General features: G+C 33.4%; 1 long non-coding RNA gene across 1 annotated transcript; it reads right to left on the bottom strand.

Annotated features, from left to right (window-relative positions):
• Positions 1-317: 317 nt before the first annotated feature.
• On the bottom strand, positions 318-21,433 carry LOC135295331 (uncharacterized). The gene is made up of 3 exons (XR_010357384.1): positions 21,386-21,433; positions 1,178-1,279; positions 318-453 (listed from the first exon to the last, which is right to left on the bottom strand). It is a non-coding gene; the product is annotated as an uncharacterized LOC135295331 (long non-coding RNA).
• Positions 21,434-21,795: the final 362 nt, after the last annotated feature.

The following is a 21,795-nucleotide window of genomic DNA, read 5'->3' as shown; positions in this document are numbered from 1 at the left end:
CCACTTACAAGGCTGATACCCCAAAAGAGGTAGAAGCTATTTCTTCTTGATCTTTTCATTATATCAATGGAATTAATGTTAAAGAACTTTTCGGATAGCTGTGAACTGAGATCATTGTCTAGTGGCTGAGTGTATTGTTGCCTTGTTAAGGCTGACTTAGAACAGAGGCTAGACAGAGTTTAAGAGTAAAATACATATTTATTAAAAGACACACCTTGGGCTGTACAAGAACCTGGCCAGGGCTACACACAAGATGAACCCAAAATGGTCACCAAATGGATGACTGGTCACAGAGTCTCTCACTTTTGTAAGTTCTGGTTCGTTAGCATATTGGAGTTATTGTCCAGTTACAGCTTTAGGTTATGAAGCCCCATTCTTCTTGTTTTTCTCTCTTCAGTCCACATTGTTTATGCTCTTGGGCTCAAAATTTGGGCGGTTGTCCTTGGTCCCAAGCTAGGAAAGGAATTGTTTTGTTTAACTACTCTGTGTAGCAAGCTTACTATCCCTTAATATGAAGGTCAGAAGTACACATTAAAAGCAGTACAGAATCTGGAAAACACAAAAGCTAAAGCCTCAGTATAAATAAAAAGTAGTCCATATATTTAATTTTGCAACCATTTTGAAAAAAAAATAATTTTTCTGTTACTAAGAGATTTGTTTAATATATAACATGATTTCAGCAATAGCATGCTAATAAAAAATAATGCATCAAAAGCCATGAAAATGCAGTTTTGCCTTCTAAAAGTAATGCAGAGAATACACTACAAAGCTTGCTATCCTTTACTTTACAATATTACTTTTCATTTATTGCATTTTACTTGATATATTTAACATGTTATATACAATTATATAATAAAATCATAATATACATATTGGCATATTTAAAATAACTAATAAATGTTTAAAACCTTTAATGATATTTAATGATATCTGTTATTTTTATTCAATCAATTTCTGGCATTGATAAAATTGCCACTGTAACTGAATTAGTCTGCAAATGAGGGCCACAGACTAGATAATTTGAAATCACACATTCCTTGTCAGCATTCTTAATAGTTCTAAAATGTAAATAAGCCTTCTGGCTGTGTCATATCTGCTCCTTTCTTGTTAGATTTGCTCATGTACTGGACACTAAAGGAAGCTACAAGACACGACACAATTTCTCTGAAGCACAAACTTTTTATGGGAAGAAAATGTTTCTTTGGACATTTTTCTTAATCACCAGGGACCTGGATGCTGGAGAGGCCATCATTTGTCTTTAAATTGTCTAAAGTCCATTCTGCAAAGACAAATGGTACATAAATTAGAATTCAGGAGAAATACTTTTAATGCGCTTATAACTTTCACAGTTAAATTTAATTAATAATGGGCACTACAGCAGTGCATATTTCCAATTGCCAGGTGTCTAAGTACAAAGACAAGGTAAAATCCTAATACGGATATTATGTTATTTAACAAGGTATATAAATAATAAAAAAAAATTCATTTTCATTTTCATTTAGCACATTTCAGGGTTTTAGACAATTTGTTTTTAAATGCGTTATCTCTATGGTCTGTTTGCTGCTGATTCCCAAATCTGAAGCTGTCTCTGATATTCAGGACTGCAGCTCAGCTTTCTAATACCTTTTTTTACAATTAAAGTCTGTGCATTTCAGGGACTGATTTATTGATTTAGTCCTGTCTGTACAGGTGGCAGCATTCTTGTTTTCAAAATTGCAGGACCCCAGATGAGCAAGACAGAAACATCATCTTTTCAGGATTTTTTTTTTGTTTTTCTGATATTTTTTGGGGTTTTTTTAGGTTTTTTTTCCAGTGTAGCAGCTTTCTGTGCTATGTCTGCATGAGTGCAGGATTCCCCTTGGTTTCTCCTTTCCCTAGTTTAAATTTCAGATTTTTTTCCCTGTCTTTTGTAACAGAAAGTTACAGAATATTGTTTTATTTATTTACACAGGAGATGCATGGAGTGATCTTCATTCCAAACTAAAATATTGTATTCATTGTTAAAGTTGTTTCTAAGCTGATTACAGAAACCATCCTTTTTCCATGTGTTATTAGTTGTATCAAAGAGTTATATCAGTATTTCATTTTTTTTCACAGACGAAACCTGTTTGAATAACAAAATATTTCGGGTTGTTTGACAGGATTCCAAACAGCTGTTCAGTTTGACAGTATCCATTCTCTTTACAACTACAAAGTTTTCATTCACACAGTATTTATGAGGAAGGTTAGTTCTTCATCTTTTTTTACTGTTTGTGTCTGAATAAGATTATTGCCTGATGTTTATTTGTTTTCTTTTATGGATCATTATTCCATGATGGTGTTTTTTTCCCAACTCAGTGTAGAAGAAAATCTAAACAATATGGCTTACTTTAGGAATTGTAACTTGTTACAACAAAACATACTGACAAAAAAATATGTTGAACTTCCCCTTTCTCAGGTTTTCCAGGCAGATACACATTTCAAATTTCTCAGCAGTGTCCTGGAACACTTCTAGTCATAAGTTTTCTAGAAAATCTGGCTTTTTTGGAAACTTACTTCTAGAAGAATTATTTGCCAAGCTGGGAGGTTTGGAATTACTCAGGAGTAACTCAGCTCTAAGAATAAAATGAGTTATTTAATGAATAGGAAAAATTAATTCTTAATCATTAAGAGCAGTGTGGGAGCTAACATGATGGTATTTGTATCTAAGGAGGAGGAATTCTAATTGCTGGATAGTATGGTATTAGCATATTCCATCAGTTTTTTATGTCGTGATGTGACTTAACACTGCTCCTAATTCTGCTTCCTACACTTTGCTGCATGAGAATCCAATTCCATTTTAAGTGCTGCTCAATATTACAGCTGGGATATTGTTTAAGGGTGTGCCAGTGGTAACAGTGTTGCTAGTTCTTTCTAAAAACAGTCTTTTCTGAAGAACATGAATAAATTGAGGTGATTGAACAAGCTTAGAAAATGTCAAAATGAATTTCTTAAATATTGAAACTTATATACAGGTTAAATATTGCCTATGGTGTTTTTTGTTTGATTTCAGTTTTGGTTTTTGCTTTTTTTTTTCTTAAGTTAATATGCTCTCCATATCTATTTATTACAGATTTTTTTGTTTTTCAAAGTGGTGATGATCCAAAAATTTTTACTTAATTCTGCTCTCAAGTCTGTAGAGTATATGCATATATGCAAACATATTTATATATATATATTCTGTACCACAGACAAATTGCTACTTTTCTTAATGAACACATTGCACTCTCAAAGAGTTATTATGTATTTGTCACTATCTCCTTCCATTGTCAGTGCCTATTAAGTGTTCCCTATAGGCCCATCGAACACGGGCTCTCTGAGAAATGAAGCATTGCAGTCAGGCTGTTTGAAAACAAGTATTACCACCCTGGCAGATGGAACATCAGCAATTTAGTACTAATCAGCTCAACTGGTTTTACATAGTTTCTGCCTTTAATGTTCTGTGCCTTCATTTTATGTTATTTACATCTGACATGAGCACAGCTTCAAAGGCTGGCAGCCATCAGTAGCCGACCAGAAATATCTCGCTATGATTAGATCCACCTTGTAAAGCAATCCCATGACTGGGTGGCCAGGAGGATGCAGATTTTGCTACACACCTGTAAAATTACTTTCCTTGTGCTAGACTGAGCTGTGATTAGGTAGATAAAGGGCAGGTTGCCACTGCAGACCACCAAACAACCATGCTGTTATCCTGTCAAGTTGCAGTGCTGGGAAGACTGATGAAGACAAATGGTATATTGCTGAACCACCTTTGCCCAGGCAGAGGTGAATGAAATGTCAAAATTAGGGTCTTTTCTGGACTACACCAGCTGCTGTCTTTTCCTCACAGCATCAGTTACTACTGCTGTTTGAATTATGATTAATATCACCATCCTCTTGTCAAAGCTGTTAAAATCTGCCTTTCATAAAGGACTGTGCAGCACTTCAGGGAAGTAAAGATTTTACATTAGTTTTTTCAATTATTTCTATTTCTTTTACCTCAGTTTTGCAAAGTATATTGTACCAATTGAAGTGTTTGCCTTCAGCAGACAGGCATACCTATTACACTACACTCACCTGTGCATACTGCTGCCATTGTATCAGCCGAGAAAGTATTGTCTTAAAAGAACAGAACCAGTTTGAAATTATTCATTCATACCTGCAAACTGAAAACCTGTGGAATGAGTAAGTATATGTGTGTATGTGTGTATTCTCCACAAAAATGCATGTAACGTTATATAAAAAACTTTTTTAAAAAGCTTTTTTTCTAAAAATTTCATGTGGGAAATTAAAAATAGAACCCAAAGAACTTACACCTCTTAGGTTTTGTGTAGATATAGGCACAATGTCATTACATGCTGAAATATTCTTACCAGATGTCTTTTTCTACTTTTACTGTATTAATAAGTCTATTTGCCTTGGTGCATTTAGAAGAATTCAAATTGTTTATAGGCATATAGAAGATAAGACACAACATTTTTAAAAATGTGGGAAAGACCAGATACACCTACTTTAGGCACTTGGATCTATGCCTTTAAATTACAGGTAAATTGCTGAGTAGCAGTACAGTAAATGAAAAGAAAAAGGAGTGTTTGAAGGTCTCCAGGGAGAATTTCTGAGCCTTAACTTCAATGTCTTCAAAGGTTAAATGTGGTCTTTGTGATGCTTTGATTTTGTGTGAGTGTTTTAACTCCAGCAGAGGTAAGGTCAATTTGCTTCAATTCATACTGACTGTGGTCAAGCAGTTCTGATAAAAGTGAAACTTAACTGTAGACCACTCGTTAGTATGAGAAAGGATATCAACAGGGGGCCACTTGTGCTGGAGTTTCCCTTCATGACAGTGGGACTGGATTTTGGCATTTATTGTGTGATTTTGACTTCCACATATTTTCAGAAAAAAAGCCATAAGAATGTTGAATTAAATCTGATGGTCTTAAAAATCATAGCATCTTTTGACTGTAACCAGGCTATCAGGATTTGCAAAATAGGACTCCAGTTCTTTTTGACATAACCAGAAAAAAATCTCTTGAATGAAAGATATGAGACAAAATGCTAATAAATATTTAGATAAGTATTTTGGAAATGATTCCAGGAAAAGGAAAGAATAACGCTTGCTTATGGAAAAATAACAAAACCTTTACTCTCAGGATGTGAAAAGCAAGGGTTGAAGCCAAACCAAATACTAAAAATGTATGTTTTGAATATCACCCTTGAAATCCATTTCTGAAATCCCTTCACTTGCTATGCTAGAGTCAAGATCGCATTATTTGGAACGAAAAAACCCAACAGCAATGAAAAAAAATCACATTAACTTCCTCTGACCTTTAGGGAACAATCTCAGTTTTGACTTTTTCAGGAAGCAGTTTGTGTTCTAAGAGACTGAGAAATTAAATAAATGTCTATTCAATGGAATGTAAATTTTTCAATATGGCACAACTTCCTCATGGAGGGGTGATATGACTTTGGAAAATAAATTGCCTGCTGTTTAGAAGCCTTCTGAATTGGGAAAAAATGTTTTCCACGAGACTGTTTTTAACAGGCAGCGTGCACGTAACAGCTATGTGTCAGTCAGATGAAATTCAGAAATTAATTAAATCAGTTTTCAAGTGTGCATGATAAGATTGGTAGGGCTCCTATAATAGAAATAGGGCATAGGACAAGCCTTTGAAAAGTGGCCTTCTCTTTTATTACACCAATTCCTTAGTGTGGAGAAGAAGTTATTTAATTTTTTTTTTCTTTCTGTCTTGGTAGATTTGCTCTTATTCAATTAGCTACAAATCAAATGCTCCAATAAAGCCAGGTACAAAATCTGTAGAGGACATTAATCATGGGTACTATGATACTCTTCATTATATTCTACTGTTTTATTTCTCTCGCAAAGGCAAAAAAAAATGTTTCAGATCATTAGATAACTGTAATAATTTAGAGATAAATAGAAAGATAAACAGTCATAGAAAATCTTTTCAATTGACCTGCTCAGTCAAAGAACTTGTACTTGTTAAAGATAAGAGACACAACAGAAAATGTGCCAGATATTATGTTCTTTAAAATTTAGTGCTTTAAAAACTTTTTATCTGTGAATATTTTTATATTAGTGGCTATAAAACAGAAAAAAACCACTTCCTGCTCACACAAGATGAGACACTGGGAAATCTTTTACCTTGTATTCTGGTATGCATGAGCAGTTAGGAATTTTGGTGGGAGTACTGAAGAATAGCAGTGTTACTTTCTCAGTCAAGCAATGTGTATGTTGTGTCTATACTGCATCCTTCAGAGTCTTTTGAGGTGGGTAATTGTCTAGGGAAGCCCTGGAAGGAAAATATTTCTGGTTTATAGCAGCTTGATCAAAAGAAGAATGTAATTAATTTTCTGTTTCACAGAGGTGCAAAAGTACCTAAATATTTAATACTAGAGGATTGTACACATCATAAGTGCTCCCTATCTTGTTATCTAACTTTCTCCTGTCCATCCTCATATTTTCTGCACCTGTATATTTGCTTACATGTGAACAGGAAATGAAGAAATTAAAAGCAATCCGCTAGTTATTAGGGACAAAATGTAATTAGAAATATCTCAAATAAAACAAGAATTTCATCAAAAAACCCCCCCAACATTATTATTAAATTCTTTATAACTACTTTCACTGCTTTATTACTGACTGTATTTTATCTGCCTTAAAATCTCCCAGTGTGTTCAGCAAGTATCAGAGACAATTCCGCATGAAAAAGGATGTTTTTCAGATGTTTCAAAAATAGTTAATAATGTGACAATGAGAAGAAAATTTAAAATGCAACAGCTGTAAAGCCAAGAGGTAGATGCAGGAATTTTAATAGCACTGTATATAGAAAGGAGAGAAAAGGTGGGGAGGTACATGATGGCAGAAAAAAACTCTTGGTACTTGACATGTCATTCTGTTTTCCTTCAAAGAGTGAGAAATCAAATGAAAATGTAACTATGAGAATTATTTTTTCAATTTTTCTTATTTAATTACATGAATATACTGATTTTTTTAAAATTTGATGTATCTCAGTTATGCTGACTCAGACAGAGTTTTTAAGACTGCTCAATGATACCTTAATTGATTTTTGTTTGAAGTGAAAGATAAAACTCCTACCAAATATGAAAGAAGCTGAGTTAGGTCAAGGGTGAATAATTAAAAAATAATTTGCTCATTTCTATAATATTTTGTGGGACCTGTAAAAATCTTCAAAAATTACTTAAGTTTAATTATAATCCAAATTTTTTTTTTTTTTTAAGAGAAATCGTGAAGTGGTTGCATGGCACAGTTGCACCTGCTTAAAATAATCATCTAGATGCATATTTGTTCTAGGCTATTGATATAAATCGGAGTTTAAATCAAATAGATATTTACGTAATGGCATAACTCTTAAATTCTTAAGCCCAGAATGTAAATTATTTTAAGATCAGCATTGATCCTAGGTCAATACTAAGACATTTTGTGTCTGACAGTCTTGCAACCTCACTGTCCTGTAACTGATTGAGCACAGTGCCCACCATGGTCAGCTTCAATGTCAATGTCTCCTGGTAGTTAAGGTGAGTTAAGAATACCTACAAAAAGTAATTAGAAAATGTCAAGGGTAAGTGTCCCTGACACTCACATAGTCTGATTCTCCTGCTGTGAAAGATATTGTTGTGGAATCCAATGAGTAGCCTCATTAATGCTACTAATTATCTCCTGCTGGTTTGAAATGTGCACTAATTTTTTAAAAAGTTTGTTTAGCTAGGAATGTGTCAAAAGTCACCAGCAGCATAACAAGGCCTTTAAGTATGTAAAAGCAGCCTATGACAACATGAAGTCACATTCAGACACCATTATGTTCTTCCATTCCCATTTAAATTCAAGTAAAATTCCTAAAACCAGCAGTAGGGTGTTCATACTGTTATTTATTCAGGTGTACCAAATACATGGAATCTCAGTAAAGCAAAATTTTCAATTATTTTAGATCTGTCTTTTTTAGCAAGATGTTGATGGCTCAGATGAAAAAAGACAAATAATCCTAGGACAAGAAAAGGTACAGATATTATGAATCTTATTGTTTAGCATTGATCTCAAACTGAAAAATGCTTAAAAAAAAAAGATTCAAAGTGTGCTCAAGGATCTATGCTTTTGTTCCCAGAAAATTGATAAAAATAAGAACAAGAAAGTTTTTAGTGATCCTCAAATGTTCAATGACTGTTGATGGTTTTGATAGCTGTACTCATTATGAAGGCCATTTTTAGAATGAGAGTTTATATATATATATATATATATATATATATATATATATATATGTAAAAAGTAGAGTACAGTCACCAGAATAGTATATTTAGATGCAGCAAATATATGGAGATCAAAAGCATAAATGTTACAAAATAAGGTGAAATATATTTTTGCTTTCATTTGAATGCACAGAGACTCCTTGTGAAAGGAAGCACATGGCTTTCAGGATGCTCTATGCTCTGCAAGTTGGTGAGTTTGATTTTTTTTCTTTTTTTTTTTTTTCTTTTTTTTTTTGGTAGCAGAAAAATACATTGGTTCTGCTCAAACAAGTATTCCTTTGGGGAGTTTTAATTTATGTATGTGTGGGGCGTGGTAAGACCAAGCTTTCCTAAAGATGGAGTTTTTCCTATGTCTTAGGCTGCGGAGTTGAGGAAAGGTACAAGTTGAAAGTCTGGCATATTATATAATGTTATCTAGAACAGTCCACTGACTGTCTAACAGAATATGTGCCAGTGCAGCTTTAAGAAATAGGGGGCCTTGCCCAAAATCAGTGTAGTCTATGTTTGAGATATAAGTTACATATGTACATAGGCAAGAGACTAATTACATTTTCTCTTACCAATCACTCTTTTTCTAGTTGGCATATTTCAATTTACATCCAAAATTTGTAATAGAAACACTGTTTTTCATAATCTAAATATTTTCTAAGCTGTAGAGGCAAAGACACACATTTCGAAAAGCTTTGTCTATATGTAGCAAAAATGAGTGCTAAACTCTCCCCCTTCTTGGGGAATGTCCCTCTCCAGGTGAACTCCAAAGGTCACTGTTATGTCAACAAAGCTCTACCAGCAAGATCCGGGCCTTCAGCAGAAGATTGAAGTTTTCCATTCACCTATCTTCTGTTCCTTATATAGACCAATATGTATATATTTTTCCAAGGTATTACATGGGTTTCAAGATTTCTGCCAGATCTACTCTTCATGATGCATGGGAGAGCTTGAAATAAAACAGAAATTTATATAACTTTTACAAAATATTCTCACAGCCTCCAACAGTTTATTGTTAAGAAACATCTTGCACCAGAGAAAAATATAAGAAAAATATTTTTCTGGGACCACAGAGAGAAGAGGTTGACAAGAATTAGCAATTATGTCTGAAGCAGCCTTGAATTTCATTTACTTTGATAGTGAACAAAGTGTACCAATTATACTCTGTATATGAAAGCCTAAATCACTCAAAGAACTTGAGTGGTGAATATATTTGTAGTAGCAGCTGTTTTTCTGTATTAAATATTGTAGCTGTAATGGTTATTAGACATTGATATCTGTACATCATAACCTATCAGGTATAATTTTTCATGATTAGAATTAAGAACACCTATTTCCTAATTCCTTATATTGAGATAGCAATTACTGTTTTTTAAAAATAGGAAATGGAAAATGCCATTACATTCTGTAACAGTTTGAAAGGATCAAAATAAAATGATCCTCTCTTTACTCTATATAAGGTACTGTCATGCTTTATAAATCAGTGGAATTTTGATATAGATGTGTATTTTAAACATGATGCAAATTAATTTTCAAGTTTCTTTAGGCTATATTGGAATGTAAGATACAGTTGAATTGAGGTTTTCTTAGATGTGGGCCTACTTCAAAGAGCAATCTCTGTGCTGCCATTTTAAACAAAAATTAAATCTGACAATTGCCTGAAACATTCAGAGACATTCTGGCAAGAGACACAGAATTTGAAAAAATACCTGACTCTCTGCCAAAGCCCAAAGAGAGATGAGCGAGTCTATTCTGAATGACAAATTGACAAGAAAAAATGAGCCAACTGATTAGGACAAGATACTTATTAACTTTGCCCTTCTTTGGTGCATTTTGTTTTGATATCACCTCTATGAAGTATGCATGACCAAGGGAAAAGTAATGTAACTGTCTAAATTGTTATTCCCACTTGCTAAATTAGAATATTCATATAATATTTCATCTCTTACCATTATAATGATGAAACATATGTAGATTTGTAGTGTTCTTTTGTGTCTTTTAGTGAGATGCCCTAAGAACCCATAAGGTATTGCCTTTGGCCAAAATTACAATAAAATAGCTGGAAAAAATAATTTCTTGAAACTCCAAGCTGTCATTGAGACTAGTGGAATTAACTATGAGCCGTGTCCAGTAAACTTTTTAGCACTACTCCTGACTTTAGTCACATGCCAAATACAAAACTTCTGCAAAGTACTGACAAATGGTCATTTAGAATTGTGACATTCTTTTTCCGTTAATTTTTTTTCTTCAGTATTTTGGAATGGAAGATTGAAAAGTACTTATCTGACATAATTTTTCTTCTTTCCTTTAACATATGAAGAAATGGCCTTAAGATAGAGATTTACTTACTATGAGGCACTATGTGAGTCCCACTGAAAAAAGCTTCACCTATTGAGGGTTCTTGTTATTTAAGTCCTAGTTCCATTTGATTGAAATAAAAGAAATAACTAAGAGTTTCTGGTGTGATTCTTTATTAATAGTTTACATTCTTTATTAATAGTTTACGTTTGTATTATTCTTCATTATCTCCATATTTAAAATTATTTATAATCCTTCTCTGTTTTGTCCTAAACTGTCTTTCCTTATTCCTACTGGTTTTCTTCTCCATCCTGTACTAAGTAGTTGGTCAGAACTAAAATTTTCTAAATTTAAATGCAAATATGATCCTAAGTCAGTTTTTTCACATTCATCCTGAAATAAGTAATCAACTTGGGTATTGTGGTCTTAAAGACCCACAAGAAGGTGGCATTAATATCAAGGTTTCTTTTACTATATAACTGTAGAAAATGCCAACTAATGATAGAAGAAACGTGGCTATTGTTGAATTCTGCCATCATTAATGCTGGTTTTTTATATTTTTTGTGTTCTAAACCTTGAAGTTATGCATTTAGTAATCCCATGTAACTATGACTTCTCAAAAGTTTTAAGTTTCATTTTTCACCTTTCATTCCCTCTCTATATTGTGTCTTGTGTTAAGTTTACATAAGGAGTGGGCCTTTCTAATCCATTGTTTCTCACTATCACAGCTATACTGTCCAGTACAAACTGCTAACAACTGAGAACTCTGCCCCAATGAGAAAATTGATGCTAGTATATGTCAGATAACCACACAGACATATGTTGATAATGTTGTTGAACCCTGCATAAGCTGTTTTCTTGTCCAGTTTTTCACTGGTATGCTACGTTTACATTTTTATGTGTAATTTAAATATACTCTGTGTTCTCATATAGCACAATATGTTTAATTCAAATGATGTTGGTATATATTTTGAATTTATTGAAGTGTATCTAGGCAGCACTCTCTGCATGGAATTGAGTCAGGCATTTGAATTCTGTTCCTAAATTCAGCTGTTTGACTCAGACAGGTTTCTAAATCTGATTTTTTCTTGTAATTATCATCCATCTTAACCAGCCTACTCAGGACTTTTCTCTGAGAACTTACCTGCAAAACCAAATTCTCCTTCAACACAGATGTTATGATCAATTTCTTTGTTAAGATAAGGTAAATGAGAAGCAAGCAATATGAAGAACATTTGGAAGAAGTGGAAACCTATTAATAGACACTGAAAAAGCTCTAAACACTCAGGAAAACCTGGGTTAGTAATTCTTTCTACGCCACTGCTCACTATGTCCATTCTGACTAATGACTTTCTTAAATTGTCCAAAAACCCTATTTTTTTCTGAAGATACATGTATTCTAGTGCAAAAATTTTCCCTTTTCTCTAAATATTTTGAATCAGAGTAGGGGAAAAAATATCATCCTGAAGCAAGATTATCACCAGAAACATAATTTCTATACCTCTTTTGAGCTTTGCTCTCTGGCTGTATCATTTTTATAGTCATCACATCAGATCGTCTCTCAGTTCTCCAAATATTTATGTGTAAATTATCTCTTGAAAACACAATGTTAAGACAATTCTGAAAGGTTTGAGCTGTTTCTATAAAAGTAGAGCATGCAGCTTTGGAGCATATAACAGCTTTTTTTCGGTTGTGTTTAACCATTCAAGTAGAGTAAAATTACTATGTGTTCCACAATGGTTCCTGGTAGTGATTGAAGAGAGATCTATCTAGGAACTGTGTGCTAAAGAAATGCTGCAAATACAGATTATGTAGATGGAAGAGTGACAAGTAGCCTAGTAATTGGATAATATCATGAATCAAAATGCATCTGTCACCTATTTTCTAGGTGAAATTTCTGGGCACATGCAAAGCTGGCACTAATCACAAACTATTAATTATTTTTAAGGCATTAACAAACAATGAGAGGAATTTGGGAACCCAAATGTGAGGACTGCAGGAGAATTAAATAAATTATTTTATATCTGTCTTGTCAGTCAACCTGTCCTATAAGTCTCAAGGACAGAAAGATATCAAATGGCATAATAAAATGAAATTGCAATTGAAATTGAAGATACAATGAAAAATTAAGTTTCAGAACTTTAAATGAACTCCGTACTTTAGAACATCATGTGATGCCTGTGTGTTAATAATCAATATTTTACATGTTCACATCATAAACTTTTTCTAAAAATCAAAAGTCTCATGACTCAGCAGTGATGAGAACTTGCTGCTGCAGCAAGTTCAGTAGTGACTAGAACTTGCTGCTGCTGTATGTGCAGAGAAAACAGCAAAGGACTCTTGATGGATGTACATTTATACAAGGGAATGTACACTGTAAGGACCTTCACAGTATAATGTCATTTCTATTTAAAAGATTTTTTTGGATGGATCTGTTAAAAATTATTTTATGCTAATAGATTGTTTATGGGTAAAGACACAAGATAGAAATAATGCCAGGTAAACAGAATTTAAAAATGAAAAAATGGAGAGTAAGAGAATCTAGCAGTCAAAACTTTCAGGGATTAGTTTAATTAGTTATACATATCTCAGAGTGGTGACATTTTCTGTTCATAGTTAGTAATGGTTTTATAGTGATGGTGCAACAAATATCCAGAGTGTAATTATTACCTTTGTAGAATTACGGGAAGTCATAAAAAAAACAGGAAGCAGCTTCTCTGCATAGGTATTTTGGACAAAATTGAAAACTTAAATTTTCTTTGGTTAATTCTGCAAGAAAGTCCATCCTTATACCTAGGACAGCAAAATTTTACCTTTATATCTAGCTGTAAACAAAATCTTGATGAAGATTTTAAGAAGTTTGATAAATCATAAGTCAAGCCATATTTTTGTGCTCTTTCTGGTCTGTTTCAGTGAAGTACATACATTTTTTAGTAAGTTACTGAGCTTCTGTATTTTTGGGTGAAAAAAATGAGACTCTAATTCATTTTAAAATTTCTTGAAACGTATTCAGAGGATAGGGAAGCCTCTTTCTGAGTCCTAGCATAGAAACCATGCTTGAACCTGAAGCTATGATTCATATTTTTTTCTGTTGATCACTTGTAACCACTAAATATCGCTTGTAAAGCTAATGCATTATGAAAAAGCTCTCTTAATTAATTAATCATGATGGTAATTGGCAGTCTACAGTCCTTCAAGGAAATACTGAATGAAAATATAAAATAATACTAGAATATAAAGTTTGTAGACCACTAGTGCACCAGGATCTCTACAAATGCAGATTTCAATCACTTGGGTAATTAAACATCAGACATCAATCTCTCTCATAAAGAACTTATTTTTCAAGTGCTGTAAATAAATACTTGAGCAAGCAGCTATTCCCAATTTCTAATTAGTCAGGTCTTTGGCAGAGGTGGTTCAGTCAACATGGCTGTTTAGATGTCATTTCTCCTTAGTCAATTTTGCAGCTCAGGGGCACTTTTGCTGTGGCCAGCATGCTGGCTTGCATGCAATCTTGCTATTCTGAACCTTGAAGTCAGCTAAACTCAAATGATGTCAGAGCATCATATTCATCATATTCAGTTAGATCTTATAACCATGGTTTACAGCCATGATCCATTATTAAAGGCCTGTTCACAAAAACTACTCGTTAGTTAAAAAACGTACAGTCCAAAGTTAACACTAGTGCATTGAAATTTGGTTTATCCAAATGTTTGTTGGATCCAATGATTGAAACACATTAACCCTTTTGGTTTAATTATATTGCTCAGATGTTCAGGAAGCTTCTAGACAAAAGTAATGACACTAATATCTCACTGTTTAGTCTAGTAATATTTAGGTACAGTTCTTTATATATGGCTACTTTTGCCATTTCTATTTCAAGCAGAATTTCTTGCTATACATAAGATGAAATCTAAATTTGACTTATATTCTGAATTGCTTTATTGCATTCAGTGCTGAACAATGTCTCAGTTCTGAGATCATCAGGCTAGATCTGAGTAGGTATGTGTAAAAAAGGTCCTATTTGTGTGTGAGAAGATTTTTTTTTAATACTGTGATATGCAACTAAGAAGAATAAACAGAAGAAGGACAAAAATTATAGCTGAAAAAATGGAAAATCAAAAGACTGAGTTTGTGTTAAACAAAAGTTATGTGCAGGAACCTTAGGATTGATTCATCACCTAAACTATCAAAATCCAACTTAGAGCTTTCAGTTTCTTCCAGAAAGTATACCTAGGGAGGAATTTTTGTCATGTCCCAGTAGACACTTTCTTGCTTCTTTCTTTGAAAGTAGCACTTCTTATTGATGCCTTGACTGCCAATATCCTCTGCTCCACAGAGCCGTCAATCCTTGCTGGTTTTTTTTCTCTGCAAAAGTTCTTCAAAATTACTGTTGGCTTATTTCTAAACTGCTGGAAATTATGGAAGTGATTATAAGTTCTAGTTTTAATTTAATGTGAAAAGTGTTACTTTCATTTTGACATGGACATGTCCAATGTCTAGCATGCTCCATTTACTTCCAATAACATATGTGACTATGTGTGGTTTTGTGTCAGTGTCTATTTAGTCATTTATGAATAATTAGGTTGGTTAACTTGTTTAATTAGTTTTATAATTTTTATTTTAAGTTGAACAAATGATCACCTGATTCTTTCAAAGTGAACTTTTAACAAAAGTTCGAAATTTTTATCTGTAGAAGTAAAATTTTGCCTAAAAAGATGGGATGTAAAATTTTGCCTAAAAAGAAGGGGTCTAAAATTCGTCAGACATGAAAATTTGGGTGTCCTTTTTCCTCACCCTTCTCTATAGTTAGGTCCTGGCACCAAAGTACAAATATTAGACAAAATTAAAAATAAGGAAATTGATGTTCTAGGGAGCTGTTGCATAGTCTGTGTGTTTGACAAACAGAGATAATATATTTTAAAGCACTGTATCTCTCGACCCACTGCACAGATTTTTCATCATGTTAACAGTTGACTCAAGATGTCTGTTTGTTTTGGGTTTTTCTTTGTTTCTGTTTCTTTGTTGTTTGTTTTTTGGGTTTTTTTGAGACAAATCAAATCCTTATTCTTTGATCATTCCTTTATATTTCAAGCTTCTCCTCTTTAGATTAAATGTAATGTTATTGGGTTTTGTCTTCTTTGTCTGGTCTATGAATGCATGCATTTGTTTTTCATTGTGCATTTTTCTGTCATATTTACAGAGCTTTTCTTTCCACTTGATCTGATCCCAGCTCAGAACAAGTGATATTGATGGTTGTCACTTCATGTTGGTCTCACAGTGCAGACATCTTTAGACAAAAGAAATTTCTACATAGAGTCGGATTTGTATTCAGGGTTTTCTACTGAGAAAATAATAGAGGTACCAGAATACACATTTATTAGAAATAAAAAGAATGGTGAAGATGATAAACATTTTTGTGTTTGAAGCAGAGCTGCAAGAAGCAGAGCTGCATTTACTGTGATGCGTGTGATTTTTGCACAAGAACTTAGCGCATGCACTGCTACCACCAACCCACTGTGGTGCTAAGATATCCCCCATCCCTGTCCTTCCTTACCTGGGGGCTCAAAGCTACAGCTCCCAGGAAATCATCAATACACCATGACAGATAAAGGTAGAGGTGAAAGTAAATTTTAACTGGAACTGAAAAACACTGGACAATGTTATTTTCCCTCTAAAATACCACAGGTTTGCATTCAAATCATGGTTATCACCTTTTTGGTAGCTGGCACCCAGCTGGCATCCTGATCAGAGCCAAAATATGCCTTTAATTCACCAGAGAACATACAGATTTCCAGACTCCCAGGCACCTAACACACACTTGTGGAATCCATCTGGAACAAGTGGCTGAAAGTTAGCTTTTGCACAGCCTAAGTTGTAGCTGCCAGGTTCCTTTTTTTTTTTTCTTTCTTTTTTTTTTAATCTAACACATTAATTGATAGGAAGAAGTATTTTAATCATATTATAAAAAAAGAAGATAAGTACTGTTCTGAAGTACAATTCTGTAAGTTATTGTCTCTGGGGAGCAATTTAAATTTTAACTGCAGCAAAGTGTAAAGATCCTCTTACTGACTCTCTCCTCCCTGGACTTCCATGTGATCAAATAAAAGTAGCAGCAGACCATTCCAGATAGCAATAAAACTTAAATGCTCAAAATTTAGGAAATAAGTTCAAGGACTAAAGACTGGTAGGTGCTATAAAGATGAAGAAGTTAAGTGTTTTACAGGTAGTATGACAGTAAGAAAAGTAGTTTGTAAAACTTCTAATGAAGAAAGCATGGATTAGGATGAAGACAGGAATGATGTAAGGATATGATGAGACTTTGCAAATACTACTGCCTTTAAACATCTAAAGAAAGAGGAAAAGTAGTGGCTTTAGTGTCTGCTCCATTGTTGTCAGTTCTCTCTGTTTTAAATATGAGTCCCTTGTCCTGGGTTTGAAATATTTATGAATTTAGTTCCATCTAAAACTGCCCATAAAGTCCAAGGGATGCAGTAAGAATAAACATAACCAGAAGGCTGAAGTCTCATCATGTAGTAAGATAGTAGAAACATTAATTGTAAGAGTGTCAAAAATGGTTGTACATCAAAAATATTGTGAAATGTTGGTCTTGTGCTTTTACAAGAACTTTTGTGCTTACATGGATCTTAAAGAAAATATAATCCATTTTTTGACACACATATTTTCTCTGAAACCTACATCTCAGCCATGAATATGCATGCTTAATTACAAGTTCAAGGAAATTTTCACATTCCCAAAATAGTATTTAAATACTCAGCAACATGGGTACAGCATAACAGTTCTGTGTGATGCAGACTTGAAAAAGATGTTAATAGCTTTAAAAGCATGGGGAAAAAAAAAACCCACCAAAACAAAAAACACTCCTGATTTTTATATTCATAAAATCAGGGTAATTTATGTATTCTCCATATTTTCAAACACATATTTTGCTCCTTATTCTAAGAAATTAAATTAAACTTAAATGGAGTATCAACACCTTTATTGATTTTTTCCTAAACCTGTAAAATAAGCTGAAGGTAGTGAATGGGTGAGAAGGAGTGTAAGGTCAGGGAGGGAGGAGAGGGGTTTGTAGATCAATCAAAAGGAAAATCCCAGGCTCTTCAATTTCGAACTTATGCGAAAAAACTTCTCAACTGCTCTTTATCTTTTCCTGATATCCATTTCCATCCATAGTTATTAGGCCTTAAATAAAAAAACCAAACCTTTCCTTGTGTCTTAAAATGATTTGTAACAACTTTGGGACAGTATAAACATATATAGAGAATACATTCCTTAAAAGAAAGTAAATACGTATGTACTTTGGAAAATATGAAAATTATTTTTTTCATATAATATGCCAAATATACCATTGGAAGTAGGCATTGAAGATGAAAGTACAAAGTATTTTTGCTTTGCAATATTGCAGTTTCCAGTTTAAAATGCAGTGCTTTTATTTGCCTTGTAATATTGTTGAAACTTGAGTTAGAAAAGTTCATAAAACTTCCATGATATAATATTTCCCTGCATTTTCATAAAGAGGGGAATAACATCAAGTTAAAGGTAATAGTACGTATGCTAAAAAAGTATTTTTAACACACCCCTGTGCTGCCTAAATGTTCAAATTTATTTTCTGTTATATCTTATTAAGTCTAGCTAGAATTTGAGATGGACTTACAAATGCTCAGGGATTTACTTTGTCCAAAGAAACTTATTTTTCTGTCTCTGCATACCTACAATTTTTGTTATGATGCTGTCTGATGAATTTTCATAGACTAACACTGGCTTGGTTGAGTGTGTTGGAGGGTAATTAATGAGATGTTTTTACTTTATACCTGATCAGTTGAAGCAATCACTTGTAATTACGATGCTCAACCAAAAGCAAAGACAAGCATCAATGACTCACCTAGGTAAACATGGCTACATATGGCTACATATTCTTTGTTCATTTACAGCCTGATAGAAAAATAATCACACTGTGTATATGTCTCACTGTAAGTCAAAAATGTCAATTTTGTTTTCCTTTTTTCTTTTATATAATTTTGTAGGTACAAGTCTTCGGGGAGATGACAAAATTCCCTCTATTAGTTAGAATTCTCTTGCCACTGCTGGATTAGGAATGCCCTTTTAAAAGATACTAATTGGTTGCACATCATTTATTGTCCAGTTGTCATGTGGGCTCACTTCTTAAAACCACAGGACATTTAGTTTTGGAGGCTTTGTCGAATCAAGTAATCAATACCTACTTTTGTATAAGGGCATCAGGCTTCACTTTAACTGAATTATGTCCGGCTGATACAAAGAGGTTTTGTGCCTGTTTTTTTTAGATAATCAGTTTGCCCAACATGTAGGGTGGATAGTGATATATGGAGCACCCCAAAGAAATATGTGATTGCAATGGAGCACTGACAAAACTTCTCACTTATTTTCTGTTTCGTACTTCAATATTTTGCACAATTTTATTCCCAATCATGATTTTGTGTGATTTTAATTAATGAAGACAGGTTCCTGTGAATTTTTAAAATAATTATTTGCAGTGTGAAAGTTAGGGGTTGATCTGTTGTCCCTAGCAGATAGTAAGAATTCCTGTTGATGTAAGTGATCATAACATTAAAGCCTGACAAGTCCCCACTGAATAGCCTGTCTGTCACAGTTCAGGAAAAAGACACAGATACATTTAGGGGCTCCTCAGGGATGCAGTGAGAACTGAAAGCACATGATAAATTGTTGGGAAAAAGTTTTAATTCTATATATAATGGATAGAAAAAAAAATATGCACAAAGGGCAATGGAAATTAAAGTATTAACATCAACTTTTATTACAGAATATATCAGGGTTTTTTAAAATAAACTAGAGTATTTTGATTTTTAATTTTTATAAATACTATACAGTGGAAAGTGCTCAAAAATTCAGATAAAAATTAAGGTTGTATTTAAAGTATTTCAATAAAATTCCTGATTTTAATTTAAAAAATTAGACTGATATTAACTGAAATAGGCTAAACTAATATATGTTGAATTTGAGCAGGAGACAATGAGACTATGCCTGATTTCTTCCAATAAATAATATATTTTATATTAATTGAAATACATTTCCTGATAAGTTACAAATAGGAAAAAAAGCTAACTTGTTCATTCTTGTTGTGTATATCTAGTAACCCTTCAGCTGTTCAGTAAATAAACACAGTATGAACTTGCTGCCTTTGCAACATATTGGTACACATTGCTTTTTGGTTATGTATACAATAAAATAATGAACATCAAAATAGCACGCTTACAAATATATTTTATTTTGACTCACATACATAATTAGTTAAATGAGTGAGGGATTTCTGAGATGTGATTTTTAAAACTTTTAGTATTTAAATTATATGTATAGGCTGATAACCAAAAGAAATTAGCAAGTGGATTCAGAATGTTTTGGTGGGAAGGGGGACAAAGAACCTGCAACACAGAATCTCCAGATCTAGATTCTTGCAATTTGGAGCCAAATGTTATATGTGATTTTCTCTGAGAAATTCAAAGCACATTAGCAGCATTCATGATATAAAAAAGAAAAGCTTAATAAATGTTTATTACACAGAGTACGCACAAGTGGATAAAACTACAGACTGATTATTAATTAAGACGGTTTGCTAAATATGTCTTCTTAATTTAGTCAAGTGGGTTTCACTTTCAAAACATTTGCTATGAGAAAAGGAAGATTGAAGTTCAGCGTAAGTGGGGCCGTAATTCTGCAAGCAGTGAATGGCTGCTTGCAAGCTGAATAGAGCCACAGATAACAGCTTCTGCAATTAGATCAGTGCGTGTCTCAAGTATCTGGAGCCATGCATTGCTCTGAAATTATTATCAAAATGTCTTCTATTGAACTGTAGGTTATATGAAATCAATGAGTATTTAACTGTATGATAAGCATTACCTGCAGAGTTTCTTTCCTTTAAAAGCAGCATGAGTGCTTTTGAAAATTGATTTATTTAAAATTTATTTAAAATACACAGATCTGATTACCCATTTACTGGGTTGTTCGAGTGGATCAGATAGACCAGATGGGAACAAGGGACCAAGGAAATCAATACATACAGACTCTGAAATAAAAAGAAATTTGGAAAAGGGTGAAAGAAAACAATAATTCTTCTTCTTTCCAAATTAAGAGACAGTGGTCACTCAATAAATTTAGAAAGACATGGTTATAGCAAGCACTTATTTTTTGTGCTGTGTAATCTGGATTGTTGAGAGAGCAATGCAGGGTACAAATGAATGATCTAAGGGATGACAGATCCGTAATTACTTGTAAAATATGACACTAAATATGAGAATTTGGAGAGAAAAGAGTGAGGGAAAGAAAACTCCAAGGAGATGGTCCAGCTAGACACATGCTTTAATCTTTTCCTTGAGTCATCCATTCCTTGATAGTCATTGCAAGGGACCTATTATTTTCATGGATAGACCTGAGCTGTAGACAAGCAGTGGTAATAGCAAATTCTGAGATCTACATGAATGCCATGAATGCTATCACTTTGGATAAATCTGGGTGTTACTTGGCATGCTGTGAAGTGATGGGCCTTTGAGCATGCAAAAAATATCACTATCTATGCAAGTAATTTAGTTGCACATGGAGAATGTCTGGGATTACAAGATATCTCAGAAAATTTTATTTTACTCTTGCAACTACAATGAATGTTGACTATTCAGGTTGTAAAAAAACCCACTCCTTAAATGATCTAATCATGCAAATTTTTTAAAAATATCTTTCTGTGTCTTAATAGATTAGCAGAAACCACCACCGCTATGTTTTATGATAAATGCACTAAAGCAGAACTTACTGTGGTGTCTTCCCTGTTGGTAGTCAGTGTGTGCCAGGCACTATTCCAGTGCTCAGAATATATGTGTAATTTCAATTGATTATTCCTTGGCAACTGCAGTGTGATGCTCATGTGGGGTGTTGCTGATGAGAACCATAACATATGTTTCATGGAAGAAGCAGGTTGTGTTCTGACACTTAACCAGAGAGTTGCAAGTGAGCATATTTTATACTGCAATTATAGAACACATGAATTTGATTTATTTTAGTACTGGACCTTTAACCAAAAGAGTTAAATATTAATGGTTTCATAAAATACGTTCTGAGAAGCCGTGCAGTTGATAATGCATACTTTGGGCTTTTTTTATCCATACTATTTAAAAAAAAAATAGTTGTTTTTTATTTCCTCTTTAACTCCCTCAACGTTTTTAC

Source organism: Passer domesticus, chromosome 2, assembly GCF_036417665.1.
Source record: "Passer domesticus isolate bPasDom1 chromosome 2, bPasDom1.hap1, whole genome shotgun sequence".
NCBI classification, from domain to species: domain Eukaryota; kingdom Metazoa; phylum Chordata; class Aves; order Passeriformes; family Passeridae; genus Passer; species Passer domesticus.
This window is presented reverse-complemented; position numbering and strand designations above follow the sequence as displayed.